Source organism: Uloborus diversus, chromosome 8 (genome assembly GCF_026930045.1).
Source record: "Uloborus diversus isolate 005 chromosome 8, Udiv.v.3.1, whole genome shotgun sequence".
Classification (NCBI taxonomy): domain Eukaryota; kingdom Metazoa; phylum Arthropoda; class Arachnida; order Araneae; family Uloboridae; genus Uloborus; species Uloborus diversus.
In genome coordinates, this window is record NC_072738.1 from 8,748,664 (window position 1) to 8,768,077 (window position 19,414).

Here is a 19,414-nt window from a genome sequence, read left to right on the forward strand (position 1 = left end):
GGATTTTTTTTCGAACTGGTCTATAAACATTTCCAGTACCAAAAATAACAAACGGTGAAAGTTTCAGCCAAATCTGCCGGGTAGTTTTTGAGTTCATGGATGACACACAGACAAACATTCATTTATATATATATAGATTACATTAAGAGCTTGATATACTTTTGCTGTAAAAAAAAAACTAGCAATTTCAACCATAATGGAGATGCGTTTGTGTGTGTGTGAGTGTGTTATACGAATCAACAGTGTACGTCAGATTGAATTTCTCACAGAGGTTTCTTTGATGCTCACAAAAACACAGGGAGGTGGGGTAGCTCCCTAATGAGGAGCAAAAATCCTAATAGGTAATCCTTCCAGTAAACGACGACGTACCCCTTGTCAGGAAAAAAATTGCAAAACTTTAACTGATTAATAAGCATGCTTAATATTTTAGTTCCGTTTCCCCTGTTAATGTTTACGGAACGACAATATATTATTTCTCAGTTTTAAATTAATACCTTAACTTGGAAATTCAAAAATTTGAGGTGTCAATCACCAACCATGACGTATGTAAATTGTTTCTCGAGAGTTTCTCAGTTGTGAATAGTTTTCTGCGCTTTAATGTCAAATGTACCCGCAGTTGAAACTTCTGAAGATGTTACAAAATATTTTTTAATGTAAAACATTTTAATATTCAAATTTATTCTTAACAAGATTTTTATGAAATTAAGCACCATTACTTTTTATTGTAACGTATGTTCATCTAAATTATATGAGGGCGTTTCGAAAAGTAAAGATGCATCGTAAGCCAGAGGAAAAGAAAAGTTTTGGCGAGCAAGTTGGCAACACAGGTGTTAACCTTTAACCTTTAGCTTTCTCATCGCGGTAGTTCGGCATTGCGATGTTGATTCTGGTTCGAGTAGGTCGTGTTTAAAATGGCTGCGCCAATTCAGAATTCCGCCAAATGCAAAGTGCGCTCCGTCGTACGTTTTCTTCCTGCAAAATGTCAGCAACCCGTGGATATTCAAAAAGAAATGAATTCTGTTTATGGGGACATTAGGAATTGACAAAATGTAACGAAATGGTGTCGTCATTTCTCTGAAGTAGGACCGATTTTCATGACGAACAAAGAACAGGTCGGCCATCTGTGATCTCTGATGCCCGGACCTTGAACCCAGCAACTTCCTTTTATTCCTTTACCTGAAGCCACAACTTGATGGAAAATCATTCCACGACGATGACGAGATTAAAGATGAAGTTCAAATGTGGTTCCGACAACAGGCGGCAAACTTCTATGACAGTGGAATACAAAAGCTTGTGCCCCGACTTAACATATGTTTGGATAACGGGGGTAATTATGTCGAAAAATAATGAATAATTCAGTTAATAAGAAGTAACTGACGTTTCTTAAATTATTTTTTTTTAAGGAATGCGAGCCATTGTATCTTTATTTTTTGAAACACCCTTGTATATTATACTTTAAAATAATATAATTTGTACAAAAGTTGTTTAAACTCTATATACTTATATAAAACACGGTGAACATATCATTATGCATTTCAAATACATAATTTGGTAAACTATGCGAATTTTTTCAAGCCACATACAATTCAGAAGTTGGGATGATAGGTAGTTTGGAAAATTAGCGCTCCACACCATTTTACATGATCAGTAATTTTCACATGACGCTTTAAGAGAATACAACACTCTTGATTGATTAAGAGCTAAGGGACTCGCATATCTGCATATTGCATTGGAGAAAACCAGGAAAACACACAATATTATTTTCAAGAAATAGGCTCTCACAACATCACTTTCTCTTCACATTTCTCAAAGCAGGATGGAAGTTAAGCCCGAGGACTTATTGTTTCTTGCGAAGTGTATTACCGTTGAACCATGAATTTGGCACTATTGCCAGTTAGTTTGAAATATTATTTACAAAAATTGTGACCCACTGAAATATGTTCTTCAAAATTTATGAAATGATAAGGATAAGCATAAATACAATCAAAATATTCAATTAACACTACGTGACAAAACAATGAGTACAACCCTGTTTTTTTTCAGAAATTTTTAATTAAGAAGATGCAAAAATTTCTTCAACGAACTTGTTTTCAAAGTGGGTAACATTAAGCAGTGATACCGAAGTTACGGTCCGCTGGCCATATGTTTCCCACGAAGCTGATCCATACGGCTCGTTGTTCTGTTCAATATTACGAATCGAAAAATTTGTTCTGGAAACTTCCAGAACAACTAATTATCGTCATTCGGTATTCGAAATATTTGCTGAAAATGTGGAGTCAAAAATTGTCCGAAATTGGTCTCTAAAAGACAGATGGAAACTTCCTATTGATGAAATAAGCATGTAGTAATTATGACAATAATGTTCGATCCTCGCTGGTCGAAGACCCACCGTCGTCATTAAAGGGGACTGGGCGACGTTAAATATGCTCGTGGTCTCAATGTCCTCCAAGTGAAACGATACCTCTGAGGGTGCTAGTACCAGGTAGCTATTAGCTCCTGGACTAGTTCTAAATTCTCATTAACTGTTCGATCCGGTGATGGTGCTGCCATCTATCGGTATATAAAATAATGGAGGCAAGGCACTTAGTATGCAGTCCTCGACATAAATACAGTTGAAGTCAGTTGTGACTCTGAATAGGAAATAGGATGACAATAATTCTTCGTTTATCATTTTTTCGTTCCTTTCCGTGCTTTCCCAGGTTATCTGGGGGGAGGGGGGGAATCAAATAATTATAAATTTTGCACCCGTTATGACTCACGACAGTCATCTTAATATGAGGTGTGGCCTTCAGTAGAAAAGAAACGAGCTGATGTGTGCATCACATGACTTCCTTTTACTCCAATTTAATGTTTTTCCTTCATTATTGCAATTTTAATGTGATTTAATAGTTCACTCTCTAAATATCACCAACAGTGGCCAAATTGAAACCAGATTTTAAAGGAAAAAAATTGCCAAATTTGTCACCAAGTTGGCGACAAAACTTGGTGACCAAAAGACTGGCGATATATCTCCAAGTGTACGTCAAATTATAACACCACTTGAGTTTGCATCGAAATTAACAATGATTTCCCCTCAAAAAGGGGCAAAAGAACCCTTTAGGAAACCCCAAATGCAACCAAAGGAGGAGGTGCACAACTAGATCCCACTAGGAGTCTATGTACCAAATTTCAACTTTCTAGGACATACCATTCTTACGCGACATACATACGTACATACGCACATACATACGTACATACAGACGTCACGAGAAAACTCGTTGTAATTAACTCGGGAAACGTCAAAATGGATATTTCGGGAGTCTATACGTTCTTAGATACATATGTACGTGTGGTTGGGTCGAAAAAAAAACTCAACATTCATTTGGGGGTGAGCAAAATGGAAATTAAGGCTGATTTTGAAGTGAAAATTTTTTCCCGAATTAATTCCTTTTTTTGTAAAAGAAAGTTACAAGGTTGGGCACCTCTAATTTAAGGAAATGAAAATGCAGACTAGTACATGAAACACACGCCAGCTCAGTCGATTCCAGCCGAGGATTGCAGTTTCGTGCTCATTAGCTGTGCTTAATGCTTATTACTGCAGTCCTCGGGTGGAATTGACTGAGCTGGCGGAGCATTTCATGTATTTCTGCTTTAGCCCTGGCTATAGGGCGGTAACTTACTGAATATGCAGAGTAGTGTTTGTATTCAGGCAGATTTATTTCTGAATTCTGCTTAGTGACAGACACGTTACTGGTGAACTGACGGTGAATCTCGTGGGTATTTTTTTCAGGTGTACCTGAGAAATGAAATCTAATAATGTTTCAACAACTCCTTCTTAATAAGTCGTCTGTTTACTGCCTCTGCGTGTTCATTGATGTTCAAGTAAAATGAAAACAGATACGAATCAATGTACTTAAAATACATGAAATACACTGCCAGCTCAGTTATTCCATCCCAGGACTGTAGTTTCGCGCTTTTTAGCACTCATCAGCCCGGAATAGGATTCACATGAGCTGGAGGCGTGATTCCTATTCCTGGCTGATGAGTGCTAAAAAGCGCGAAACTGCAGTCCTCGGATGGAATAACTGAGCTGGCATTGTATTATAAGTATTTCTGCCTTAGCCCTGGCTTTAGGGCGGTAACTTACTACGAATCAATGTATTTTCATCGTTCGATATTCATTCAAGTTCACTAGTTAAAATGTGAAAGGTTTTAAATTTGAAAAGTAGTGAGGTGAATTAAGTGGCGTAGCAAGTGGCCAAACGAATCTTTTGAGAACAAAGACTTTTTTCGGCAAGAAATTGCGCAGTGACTAAAGATATTAGTCAGAACAGTCTGACTCAGAATCGGTGGCAGATACAAACTTCCATTATCCCCCTCCCCCCATGAACGAACTTACGGTTTTGGTAATAAGAATTTCTGAAACTGCTTGGGGAATAAATAGTAAGCACCAAATCGGCAATGAATAAAGCACTTAGTATAGTATAATTTCGAGAGAATTGAAAAGAAGCAATGTTTCACATATTTACTTTTTAAAAAAATAATGAATTGAAAAGGTTACTGAAATCGTTTACATTTTATTCATTAAGTGCTTTAACACAAAGTGGACGGATAACATTGTCGACGGTTTAGGGGGGGCATGACCCCCCCTCATGACCATCCCCTTGTATCCGTCCCTGCTTAGAATATTATAACTGGTCACAAACTGCGAAAATATTACAAGAATGTGAACTGGTCATCTAAAAATATCTTCTTAATGCAGAATAGATTCGGCGGCATCAAGAACACGCAAATAGCGGTCCGAATGCTCCAGAAGCAAGAAAAGAACGTAGTAGATTTGTTCCCGGTCTGTGGAGAGGCGGTTGGGAACTGCTTTGCTTTTCTTTAGGCTGGATTTGCGGTAAAGATACACCAAGCTGCAAAATATTAAAAATGGTTCTCTTGGGCAAAAAACGTAAAGAATAGATCAAAATAAAACCGTAAAGTGTCCTATGCACCAGTTTCAATTGTATATTTCTGTTCAATCGTCAAACTTTTGTACGTTGTTACCGGCAAGATTGTTTCAATCCCAATTGTGAAGAGCCTTCGGTAAAGCATAAAGAAGGCATGGGATCAGCAGTTAGTGAGTCAGTTAAAAAGAATCAGTGCAAAAAATTGACTAAAAAGTGGTTCGCAACAGTTTAATGGGACTATCAGGAACACGAATCTTTAGGCGTGGCGTTGTTTTGCAGCAAGATAATGGTTTAAACATGCTTTCAAGTTGGGCAGTAATTATCTAAAACGCAAATGCTCCCATTTTCACAAAAATAGAGCGACCACCACGGTTTTCTGAACTGTTATAAATCAAACTCCTTTGGAATGAACAGAATTGGGAAGCTCATAAACTTATGCCACCAAGCACAGAGCACCTATATAGGGCTCTTCAAAGATGCTGGAGCTAGTTTATATGATACTGCTCAGCTTCTTGTGTAGTTTTAACTACAGTTATGTAACGGAGACGAAAAGCTGAGATCTTACGTAAGCCCTCAGCTAAAACTTGAGCAGAAAGTTCCAAGAAGAAAAAAGTAGATTTTTTTTTCTTTATGCAACTGCTGTGTTTATATTTGGCGATTATTCATATTCAAACCGCCCCTCAGTGGGCAAATGGACAGAGCGTTGGCTTCATGCACTTGATGTGCTGGGTTCAATTTCTTCGCTGAGGCTGTAATTTCCTGCTCTTTACGATGTAAGTATTTCTTGTGAAGTCTTGTATGTACTAACAAATAAGGCCGTGGATCAAATAAATGAAAAAGTATGAATGAACTGAACCAATAAATTGTTTTTGTTATCATATCTGACAGAGGCAAGGTGCATAGTTAGGAGCCTCAATGACCAAGTGATCTAAGTGATTGCTTGGGGTACTTGAGGCAGTGGGTTTGACTTCTACACTCGCTGCGCAGGTACTTTTCCTTTTTTTGTGCTGTAAATGCATGTATTGTCTGTATCTGTTCTGTACTTTATGTGATAAAAATAATGAAATATGTAAGGTAGGTAAACACTGAGATTGTAATCCTCAGCAAATAAACCTGGGGTCTCGGTGGCCGTGTGGTTTCGCCAACTGCTTTGTAAGCAGAGAGACGCGGGTTCGAGTCCCGCCTGTAGCCCTGGGTGTTCTTGCTATCCTTCATATGTATTTGTAAATCTTTTACGTGTATTGTCTTGGGAATAAAAACATTGTGGATTAATAGAGGTATAAGCGTCCTTTATGGACAGCAGGGACCTCAATTTGTGTGGTAAGAAGAAAAGAAATAAATAAATAAACCTGAACAGTAAGCTCCTAGAAGAAGAAGAAGCATACAAAATTACGCAGTCCTCTACAAATTACGTAAGCGCACATTTCCTAATATAATGTAATTTCTTCTATATGCAAGTCCTTCGAAATTAAGCGCACAAGCCCAAACGTATGTGTGCTCCGTTCGCAGTAAACAAGTCAGCATACAAGATTCCTAAAACTAAAACCCCACTGCGTTTACAATGGCGGCGGTACTGCGATACATTTATCAGTATTTTAGAACATCTGAGGTGAGTTTTTGTGCTTATTAAAATTCAGTTATTTAATTATATAATGAAATTTTCTAAGATTAAACTGTAAAAATTACTTGATAATGCGAGACTTAAATTCATACAAAAATTCCGTTAATGTCTACTGTATGAGGAGTTGAATAATTGCGAAATATATCAGACACTGAATCGCCAAACGCTTGCATCTAGTGTCGGAAAAAAATTATTTGTCCCATACGTCTAAGTTTTTACATGACAGCTATCTTCAAAGTCCAAAAGGCAACGGAAAATCGTAATTTGTTTTCATTAATGAATTTCATGCCATCTAAGAAATTTACCGTTGACAATTTGCTTATTTATAAGCAAAGAATAGGAGTGCGAGATATCCGACCGATAACCCAACTTAAACAATTAAGAAAATTAACCTAAACATTGTTTTTAGACAGTTTGAATGGTTGACCGTTTTCGCAAGAAAAAAGTTTTTCAACATTTTTCGAATGTTGAGCTAGCGAGTAATAGTTGAAAACAAAGTACTAAAAGAGCAGTACTTCATTCTGGAAAACAATTGAAAGAAAATTTGTTCTCATGTTTCGAATCATAAAAAGTTAAGCTTAATGTAGTTTTTAAATTTTTTTTTTCAACATAAAAAGGTTCTCGAAATTTTCGGCAGCTCACAACTTTAATGTTTTTTCCCGAAATGTACTTGAAATTAGGAAACTTTAAAGACTAATGACAGTACTATTTTCATACTTTGAAGTCTTTCTGAGAAGCGGGAATGCAATCACCACAATACTGAAAACTGGATGTCTTGATTGGTTGAATAATTTAAATCTTCTAATGTAAGCTAATGTTATGAAATAAACAAATTCCTTTCTGCAACAATGTAACTCTTTAAAACACAACGTTGAAAATATTCGAATAAGCAAATTTCTACAGACACGTGTTTCGTAGTTTGAAGAAACCCCTTTTTCTTCCATGCAAAAAAAAGTCTGAACTTTGATACCCCGTTTCACGTGCCAGCAATCGGTTACTAATATCTGCACTTTCAACATTGTGTTACTTGCTGCTGATTAATGATGGTTTTGGTACTGCCATGGGCGTTATATATATAAGTTTTGATAAGGAAAAAATGTCCATTATTATTGCAACTTTAATTTTCGTAAAAATGAAAGTATTGCTGTAACTTTGGTGTGTAAAAAAAATGCATTGCTTTCTTTGCCTAAAACTTGAAAATATTACAACTTTGGCTAATCAAGATGTGGTTTAAAATTATTTGATGGGTAACGAAAGAAAGCAAAAATTTAGCATGTTTTTGATGGTGGTGGGAGCATAGAAATTTACGTATCGGGTTTTTTCTTTTTTTACTATTTTCTGTTTTGATATCTTTTACAAAATTTACATGCAGAATGCACTTTTATCCCTAATCAAATATCCGTATTAAGAATATCGTTTCACAGTGTCCGTGGTCTGCAGAGAGCAATATGTATAAAGTCAGACCTCGATATAACGTCACCCGCTTATAAGGTCATCCCGCATATAAGGTCACTTTTCTAAAGTCCCGGTTCACTGAATAGGAAACTGTCATGTATTATCGGATATATGGTCAGGTCATAATACATTAATAGCTTATAAGGTCATTTTTGTCTGATTTCTTTGAACGATTTCGATGCCTAACAGATTCACTTCAAAGAATTTTCCGCGATATGCCATCCTTAAAAAGTGAAAAGCCGCTTTTCCTATTAACGTAGCATGTAGTGCACAGAATGCAGTAGAAAGTGGGTATTACGACGTTGATACTAAAATATGAAGCAGTAACGCTGGCGCTCAGCGTGTACAATATACATCTCGCAATTTTTTACCAGTCCTGAGATGGAAAAGCTGAAGAAAGTGTTCAGAAAATAATCCGAAACCATTGTGCTTAAAGTAAAAAACGCATCAGTCCTGTATTAATATTACTTTAAAGTAAGGTAAGTAGCACATCAGTTCTTCGCTTGGGCATATTTGTATGCAGCTTTACTCTAAGTGAAAGTTTTAAAAAATCATTTCAAATGATTCCAAAAATTTAAATTGGTTGAAATCAATTAAACTATAATAACATAATTAACTAATATTATTGAAAATATTAAATTTTGAAAATAATTAATATATATACATGTTTGTTTATCAAATGTATATGAATCTGTTATAAGGTCACCCCGCTTTTAAGGTCAGTTTCGTGAAGTCGCGAGGGGTGACCTTATATCAAGGTCCGACTATACTCATTTTATAAATATTTTTCAGTAGTACTTTTGTTAGCAGATATGTATGCTTACGTAATTTAACTTTAAAAATATAAAACGTAATTTCGCGTATGTGAAGGTGATCCTTCTTTGAGACGGTTTGTTAATACGTGACCTTTTGGTGCAAAAACAATTCATCTTGTATCACCTGATTAATCCTACTGATAATTGTCTTCTGCAGCAATGAATCCTACACTTCCACTTGTATATAAAATTCCTCTGCCGAAATATTTCCTCAAATATCTCCTTTGGTCTGAACTTCCTCAAAATTGGCAGGAAATCTGGGACTCTGCAGAAACTTTCAGGAGAGTTCATGATTTCCTGCCAAACGTTAAAGTAAAGCCACGCTGCAAACATACAACATAAGTACTATTTCGCAGTGTACAAGGACCATTTCCTTCCTATCTGCACAGATTCAGGATAATTAAATCTATTATTTCAGAAAGGGCGTGAGTCCAATGGATTCCCGTAGGGCTTACGCCCGTTCTGAAATAATAGATTTATTTAGCTCCCCATTGTGTGTATGCAGTCAACCTAAAACTCCTGAACGTTACATATTCAACTGTCCTCTAACCAGCTCTTTCCATTGCACTTACAGTTCCAACCTTTCTTTTTCCAAAACTATTGCACGTATTCTATCTCATCCAGTTTCAAATTGGAATTTCTATAAAATGCCCCTACTCAATTCACAAGCAGATGACTTCAAATTTCCAGCCTAAAAACTTTCAAAGAACTTTTATTGCAGTTTAAATTCTATTTCCAGTCAACGAGATTTTTCCAACTTCTATTTAATTTAATTACTGTGTTTTTAAATGTTTTATGTTTTTGTATGCGTTTATGTATTCATTATGTATTAGTATGTATTGAAATTGTTCAAGCGAGTGCTTGTTCGCTTGTTACCTGTCCTGTTTCCCTCGATCACCACATCCGGTTAAACCCTCACCAGGGTTGGTACGGTGGTGATTGGTGAGGTTTAAATAAATGATAATTGTCTTTCCAAAAAAATAATAAAACTTTGACAACTATACCTTTTATGTGTGGTTGTATTTATGTTCTTTGGCGGAAAACTTAGTTTGTACTAGTCATCTAATAGGAGAATGAAAGCAAACCAAATATTCTTCAAGAAATCGTTGCTCACGCTTTCCACTCTTTAGCTATTGAAGCTCAAAGCAAACATTGAATCATTTTTGAAATCGATTAGGGTCAATCGGGGTAAAGGGAAACAAAATTTCAATGCTTCAAGTTTAGATCTTTCCCTTTTAGATAAATTCAGAAAAAATTTGTGCATTGTGTCCAAGACTCCACTCTCTGAGAGTGAATTCGGTTGGGGTGAAGTGAAACAGAATTCCGATGCTTTAACTTTAGCCCCTTCTCTTCATTTTGGATGAATTGAGACAAAACTTGTGCATTGTCCAAAACTACATTTTTTGAGAATAAGGTCAGTTGGAATGAAGTGAACCAATTTCAATGTTTAAACTTTAGACCCTTCTCTTATGAATAAATTGAGAAGAACCTTGTGCATTGGGCATCCAAGACTACACTCTAAGAGTAAGGTCAGTTGAGGTGAAGTGAAAGCGTTTCAATGTTTCAACTTCAGATCCTTCCCTTTCTTTTGGATGGGAAAGGGAAATCCTTAACTTTGGAAGGGAAGTTAAGGCAAATGGTGCATTGTGTCCAAAACTACTCTCTGAGAGTAAGGTCAGTTGGAGTGAAGTGAAACAGAATTTTAATGTTTTGACATCAGATCTTTCCCTTTCTTTTGGAAGGGAATGGGAAACCCTTAACTTTGGAAGGGAAGTTAAGGCAAAATGTGTGCATTGTGTCCAAAACTACTCTCTGAGAGTAAGGTCAGTTGGGATGAAGTGAAACAGAATTTCTACGTCTTACCTTTAGACCCTTTCCTTTCTTTGCATGTATTGAGAAAATAAATTTGAGCACTCTCTGAGAATATTTGGATAGGAAAAATTCGACTGTTTGTTAGCGAATGAAATTCTGCTCACATTGACTAAAGCCCTTGTTCCCTTTTACCCCAGAAACTAGAGGTAAATTGAAACATTGATTTGTTTCCCCATGAAGATAATGTAGTTATTTAGATAATCGCAAGGTGCACGTAATAAAGCTTAAAAAGGAAAATCAATCGCAACATACGCAATCAGGTTTAAAAAGTTCTACAGCAAAAATGCTTGATCTCCAGCGTTTGACCCGCTAAATCATCCAAATATAATCCGAAATCATTGAGAAAGAAAATGAGTAAAAATTTTAATCACACGCTAAACTGGTGTAAAATACTCACAAAAGTAATTAACATCAAAATTTAATCTTCCACAAAAATAGTTTCCATTTACCTTTGAGTACACCATTTATGGCGTAAATGGACACACTCGGAACTGTCAAAATCTCTTCTACGTAACCCCAAACTTCCTTACTTTCAAAAATTTTTATAACTGTGGAAATAGTTTGTTTCTATTTACCCTATCTTTCCTTTCATTGCTTGAGCACGAAGAGATGGCGAATGAATTGGAAGCGCAAACAGAACACCTAATTTTGTAACAGGTAGGATCGGCAAAAAAAGAACGCCTTTTAACTACACGTACGATTGCACTGATCTTTCCTATTACAAAATGAAATGGTCCGCTTCTGCTTTCCAGTTTATCCACCATTTCTCCATGGTCAAATTTTACCCTAACGGACCCTATTTGTCTTCAGTTCTGACGTTTTACGTAACTAAATGGGATGAAACCAAACGGCTCTCTGTATAAGTAGGTAACTACAATTTAAATATTTTTTCACACTGCTTAGAGAAAAACTGAATGAAAAAACCAATCAATTAGAATTATAAGCTTTGTCGGCAGAATTTAAGTCTTCATTCACTCGATTGATAACTATTTCATTGTTAGCCGACAAGGAGAGAAAGCTTAGTGATGAGAAAATTTCATCAGATGCCAATTTCTAGTTGTTAACATAAAATATACGTATTTGCAAATTTTGCTAGTTTGTGATTATCTTTTCGTTTCCGTGTTTGCGCATGTTATCTAGAAAATTACTCAAAAAAATCTACATTTCATGAGTTCTGTCCCACATGGTTTTTTTAACAAAAGGTGTTGCGGTTGGGGGTTAGACTTTTTTTTAAACTAAATATTAGCATTTTCCTTATTTCTAATTTCAACTGAGGATAATGATTATGAGAAATTAGACATTGTTCTAACGTTATTAATTGGTTCTGAAAGAGGTTCGAGTTTCCATGTTAGTGGAAATTTAATATTAGAATGTCTTTGGCTGGTCCCCTCGCCCCTTTTTTTTAACCGAACGTGGAATTGGTGTGAGATGATTTAGGCTGTTGGATTAGCTTCCGCTAGTGATTGCAATTCCGGTTTATCAAATGCCGGTATTTCATGCTATTTCTTAATACCAGTATTTTCGGTATTATCTGAAAATGATAAAATGTTTTATTAAATGTTTTCATCACTGAATGGTGTGATAAATAGCATTTTCTTGCATTTTTTGCACACCATGCTTTTATTTTTTCCAATTCATTGATCACTCACTCGCACCATTTTCCAAATTGAATGCACAATTGGAATTTAGTAGAAGTTATTGAAAAAGGTAAATAATGAACTGAAAATAGAAATTATAGGCAAAATTGAAAGCAAATTGCATGGGGTCGCACTTGCCCCTCAATATGGAACTCACTTACCCCATCTTTCTTTAAAGAAAGGAAAAGTGCGCCCCTCTTATAAACAAAGTCTGGTTACAGTAATTAATTATAACACGCCATGTATGTTAGTTACTGAGAACTCTTGTTACAAAAAAATACAACTAACACTTGCTGACTTCAGTTGTTTGATATGACAACAATATAAACGAAGCTCTAACGTCTTCAATCTTCACATTAGAGTTCTGTACAAGACATTTAAGTTATCACTGATTGTGTTTTATCTATGAGTGCCAATCTCTACTTATAAGAATTATCACTAGACCTTCTCCCAACATACTCAATGTATAACAAGTCTTTTCAGGTCAGCATTCCCAAAATTCTAAGGGACGCTGTTGCCCGAACTCGCCTTACTACGTTTTATTTCATCTTATATTTGTTCACAATACGTTTTCATAAATAATACAATTTTTGTACAAAAATATGAAATACGGCAATGAAATACTGCTATAAAGCAATTTTTGACAATTTTCAAATGCTGGTATTAATACCAGTATTCCAGTATCACGTTTTTAAAATACCGAATACCGCTATTGGATTTTTGGTCCGGTATTGCAATCCCTAGCTGCCGCATTATATCAGCGGAAACTCGACCTTTTTTGGATGGGGACGGAGGGGTGGTGGATCGTATTGTGAAGTTTTTCCTACCAACCAACTCAAGTAACGCAACGGTTTACTAATAAAAAGATAATTGACGTTTTTTTACAGTTAACAAATAGTAGCTGCAATTTAAAAGTATATCCTTAATTCATCGTTTTCGACATTTTGTTGTACATTACTGTCTTATATAACTAGAGCAGAACCTGAAGTTTATGCAAGCTAATTTAAAATATTGGATTAGCTACTGCATTAGATCAGTCGGAGTTTTTGTGTTGGATTGGGCGGGGGGGGGGGAGTGATCATAAAAAAATTTTATGGTATGCAAAATATTTCGACAATATGCACTGTTGAAAATTCGGGAAACTTTTATGGTAAATATTACTGTAAAATGTAGTGTTTACAGTACAGAAAAAAATTACAGCAAATTGTACCGAAGAAAATAAACGATTGCAGCGCCAATTGATACATCACGGGACTTGCAGTACAAAGCATATAACACGGTATTTTCCTTACTCGATGCGTCCCAACTCGTATGGTGGGCAGCAAAGCCGCCTGCCATTTCAAAGGTCCCGAGATCGAACCTGCAGTTCGAATTTTGAGTTTTTTAACTCGCGTTTATTCTACTGTAAAATTTTACATTAGAGTTTACCGTAATAGCTACTAGCAACATGGATGCCAGTAACTTTTACCGTAAAATTTCAGGAACTTTTGTAACAGTGTGGGTTCAAATTAAAACATTTTTTAAAGTTTTCACAACAAAACCCTCTTTTGGCATAACTGTTCAGGGCAGCACAATATTTTACTGACGCAAAGATAATTGAAAATGAAAGATAGTGAAATTTTTGCAGTTAAAAATCGAAGGACTAATTTTAAAATATCGTGTCTTGAAAAAAACAGATTTCCAATATATTTTCCTTTTAGAAGTTTTGCTGAAAAAATTTCTGAAAACTAGATTTTTCTTCTATACGCTGTATTAACGCTTGCAACCTTCTCTGTTAGCTTCCGAAAATTTCGTTGCGGATTTGTTAAAGCAGTTTGCACAAACCCAGTTAAGCGCTGTTCAAATAAAATAGACTGATATTCGGCGACTGCGCACAGAGGAATTTCAGATTGCATCTTACTGGAATTGTTTTTAAAATAGCATTTGGGGGGGGGGATGTCTATCAATGTTGCAATAAGATTCAGGTATACATAGGCATGTAAAAATTCCTTCAAGGCCTTCAGTATAGTCTCTTGCAGATACAGCATCTTCATTCAAAGCGATGATGATAAAGTGGCAAAATTAAAAATTTGAAGGTAACCAGTACAGACATGACCAGATGAATCCCTCATCTGACCTTGGGGCAAGAGATAGTACTAGTAGCCCAGGTAGGTGCTGCTGTGCCGTTTGATTAAGAAGAAAAAAAAATGAATGAAAGCCTAACTAAGACCTTATCTTTAAACGTGTTTAACACAAAACTTGAAAATGTTCACTTGCATCCCTTTGCTTCTCACTGCCTCGTATGTATCTGAATGATACTGGTAGGATTAATTTGTTTGATATGTATAATTGTAATGAATGACGACGTCAACCTAGTTTTCAATCCCAAACTTCAGCAATCATTTTTACCGAAACAGGGCTGTCGCTACATAGGGGAACCAGGTCACCAGTGGTTGGCACTTTCAACAAAAATATCCTAAAATAAGATTCGTACCCAATCTTTTAAAAGTAGAAGGCTATATAGTACCAACTGAATGTACATTTACTTTAAAGATTATAAATTCAATTCATGTTACTGAATGGTAGCAGTGTATAGGGAAGAGAAACAATTGTGGCTTGTGTCAAATTAGTCATTTTTGTTGCAAAAGTCTCTTCTCTGGCTTAAGGGAAGCATGCGCATCAATCCATTAAAATCTGACTTAATTTATATTCTAAATTTTTGTTGTCAAAAGTTTTGTTTAGTTGAAAGATGTTATTTTGTGTGGGTAGAAATATATTTTCGTCTCTTTTAGGATTTTTGAAATAATGATGGATGCCATTTAGTGGTGCTTCAGTTTTGCCAGTCTCCGGTAATTGGCACATTGCGTATAAAGACTAATGTGTTGTGCCATATGTCATTAGTTTGATTTCTCATACTTTTGCAGCAACTATATTATATGTGTTATACTATTGATTTGAATCCTACGGAATATACCGTTAAATTTTTAATAGAAACAATAAAAAACGTATTTGGCCATCAGTCAGATACTGCGACTGTAGAGAATCTCTTCCTTTTTTTTTTTTTTTTTTGGTCCCATAGAATCATTGGGTCAAGTCTTTTTTCTGTGGACACGCTATAACTCGTAAAATCGAAACTGCATACGGACTAATGAAACGGCAATAATCTCGATATTTTTTTCCATTTAACACTCCAAATTTATTTTTATTTCTCTAAAATATTTTTTCAACGTCAAGATGTGTGATTTAACATTAATTTATGTAAAATTACCTTTTTAAAATTAACATTAATTATGTTTCTTATGGCGATAAAATGATTTAAAATTATGTAATCTAAAAGTGAGTGATTTTCCAGTTCTATTAACGTGTGCCAATTACTGGATCCACAAGGTATCATACACTGGGGTATCAGGTGCCAATTACTGATTTTGGTAACTTTTTATATGTATATTTTTATAAAAATAAAATAATTTTTATTTTAGTGGACTAAATAGATGCGCATTCTTTAATATAAAAATACTTGCAAGTGAATATCTTTTTTCTAAGTAATAAAAATATAGGTAAGTTTAAGGACAAACTCTTTAAGTGCCAATTACTGGGGTCGTTGCCCTATCCAGCATGAAACACATATTTTATTTCAGGTCAAGAATACATACTAAAATGTGTTGCTGTTTATTTATAGGCGGAGGAAGATGCCAGACCTATACCAGAAGCCGCTGAAACATCCTACAAGTTTTGGTGCAAAGTTTGCATAGCTCTTGGAGCTCTGGGCTTCCTCCTAGCTGCCCTGGGTTGGACAGAGGTCATTAGTTATTATTTTACATGGATCGGACTGGCCATTGTAGGAATTTCCGCAATTATAATTCTGTGTTTTGCCTGTTTTGTAAGTATTACGTATTTATTAGAAAAATATTAAAAATAGGCTTAAAAATATTTGAAACGGCGCAGAGTTAACAGGCATGGCTCAGATGTGCCATAAATGACTACGCTATTCTAAAGAGTTCGTGACGATATCTGCATGTTTGCCGAGTGCTTCTGGGCAATTCCACGAAAATGACAACCTCAGCATCAAAATTTCAATATTAATAAAACTACGAGTATTGAATATCATTTAAAAGCTTGAAATATATATTTTTAAAGTGTAAAAAACGAAATTTTAATTTATAATTTTTCGTGTTGAAAATAAGCCGTAACAGATGCCTATATCTTTTCCGGATTTTGGGGTGAAAATTTGACATGTAGTAATCAAATTTTTTCCTAAAACAAATTCTAACTAAAAGGAAATAAGGTTAGTGTATTTTGTTGTACTCATAGTACAGTTTTATATTGGAAGCTTATATCAATAAATATCTTTATAGTGCTTCGTTCAGAAAAAATCCAAAAATCAGTCTATGAATGTCAGTCAGTTACCATAAAAAATAAACTTTTTCCCCTCAGCATGAAAATTATTGGTTGAAATTTTCCAAAATTCATATTCTCTGCATATATCAGAAGTATTTAAATGCTTAATTGGAAGTTTACATCCGGAACACTGAAAATTCCTGGGTAACTGACTGACACACTTGATACGGTAACTGACTGACATTCTGTTCAACTTTAAAATGGCTGCAATGAATTTCTTTTAATACTTCTGAAAACAGAATTCGTTTATTTTTAGCCCTTTAGGTGATATCAAACAACCCAACTCTTAATCTTTAAGAATTATAACATATTTTGTTGATTTTATTCATTATTGCATAATTTAGTAATGCTTAAGCCTAAATTCCAAAAAGAATTGCCTGATGTTCGGAAAATGCATAGATTCAAAACAAAAGAGGAGAGCATTTTACAGTCAGTACAGCCAAATGACAAATTTACAATATTGCAACTTTCACAAGGACGAATAAAATTCAGAAATATGGGAAGTGACTGCTAGTAAAGAGCATTTCTATGGAGTTTTTTGTGATCGACAATATTTGGTAGCAAGAGTGATAGATGGTAATAGGGGAAAGGCTAAGATGGATTTTTAATAAAAGGACTTGTTCAATCATATGAATAGGCTAAGATGATGTGGAGGAAATAGAAATAGTATACTTTTTATAGCTTAATAATTTTACAAGGACGTGATCTATTTTTAAATATTGAAAAAAAAGGAAAATATCTTCAAATCCTCTAGCAATTAAAAAAATATATGAAGGGATGGAGGTTATCGATAGACAAAAAATAAAATCTTATTTTAATGGCTTTTTTTTTGCGTCGAGTTTTATTAACAAACTTACAGTACCCGCACAGCAAAAACAGCACCGCAGTACCCGCACAGCCCGTGCTAAAAACTTAATCGAAGTCAGTTGAATAAAAAAATTGACGCCCCCTCTAATGTGAAATGATCTTTTTTTTTTGAACATATTCTAAAATCGTCTCTATTGCTATTGAAGTACAAATTTTTAATCCCTTACTGCGATTTAAAATGTTACGAAATTTGCTGTAATCGTTTTGGGATACCTTGGATAAGTTTATCCCTCCCCTCCCTACTTTGTAAAACTGTGTTACTAATTTTATCGAAGAGATAGTGTCGCCAAATACTGAGATCTTCTGGTGACCATGAAATGATGCTATCCGAAATGTTTCCAAAATAAGTAGTAATTTCTTTCAATTGTGTTTAAATTGTGCGCAAACTTGTGCTGTTTATGGATTTGATTAGTTTAGTTGGCGGATCATTTTACATGTAAACAAATAATATAAAGAAAGTAAGATGAAAGAAATGGCGATATTTTGGTTACATGGGGAAACCGAGAAACAGTATTCGCGTAGTTTTTAGCTTCAAAAACGGCGACAATTAAAAAAATTCCCTCATGCCTTAGCGATTGAAATGATTCCGCAAAAAAAAATTTGGCGAGATTCCTGATGGTCGATCAAGCACCCAGTCAACACAAATAAATTACAAAAAAAAAACATTAATTGCTTCAAAGTTGCGTAAAACTGGAAAATAATCAGCCAAATCCATGAATTATTTGCCTATTTTGTGCAAAAAATCTTACTTTAAAACTTAGCTTGAGAAAAGCCTTGAACAGTCAGACGAAAAACAAAAATAGTCAACAATACAACAATTGTGCTATCGAAAGGGAGTTGAGATGATACTCTAAATACTATATTGTGTTGAGGAAAGCCTTCGAACATGGAACTAAAAAGCTCATAACTCGTTTTTTATTCTACTTAGAAATTTGGAACAGGTGCCTTCTTCAGCAGAAAAATCAGCTTTCGATGGATATATAATGTTAATATGTGCAAGTATTTTTTCATCCTCATATTAGTGAATTCATACGAAAATTGTGTTTTATCGTCCTCCTAGCCCCCATAACGGGGTGAAAACTACCCTATGTGTTATTCTGATGCATAAACTATATTATTGTAAAGTTTCATCAAAATCCATTCAGTAGTTTTTGCGTGAAAGAGTAACAAACATCCATCCATACAGACAAACTTCCGCATATATAATAGTAGTAAGATTTTAAGGCTGTTAGACATTCGGTCAAACACATTTATAGATGCTACAAAAAATATGGAAGGAAGTGCTGCAGAGTTGCAAGAGCCTACAGTTTTTATCATTTCATATACTACAGCTAAGGTACACCGACACTACTTTAACAAAATACTAGGTAGCACAAAGTTGTTATTTTGATGTTAAAAATCAATCTTTACGCAAGTTTTGCGTCGCCCTTGTTTTTAAGTCATAATTAGCATATTAAAACTATGTAGTAATTTTCTATATATTCTCTTATTTTGTGGGTCCTCATAGGCTGAGGGTCCCGTGGTCTAGCCCTAAAGGCAAATAAAACTTTGCTTTTGTGTACACTTATTTGTATGTTTTACTGCTTAATTCTGCATTTTTTATGTTAGGATATATAGGAAATTTACAAATGTCAGTTAGCTCACGAAGCTATGATCTTATTTTGTTTTAGTGATATTTCTGAAATCAATGCCGTATGCCGGAAGGTTATTCATTGTTCTTTGATCCCAATTGAAATTTATGAATGATTCCTTTGCTTTCAGAGGAGAATATTTTATTGAATCTATATTACAATTCCCGCAGGTTGCATTCATGTCAGTCAGTTACCATGGTTTTAACAT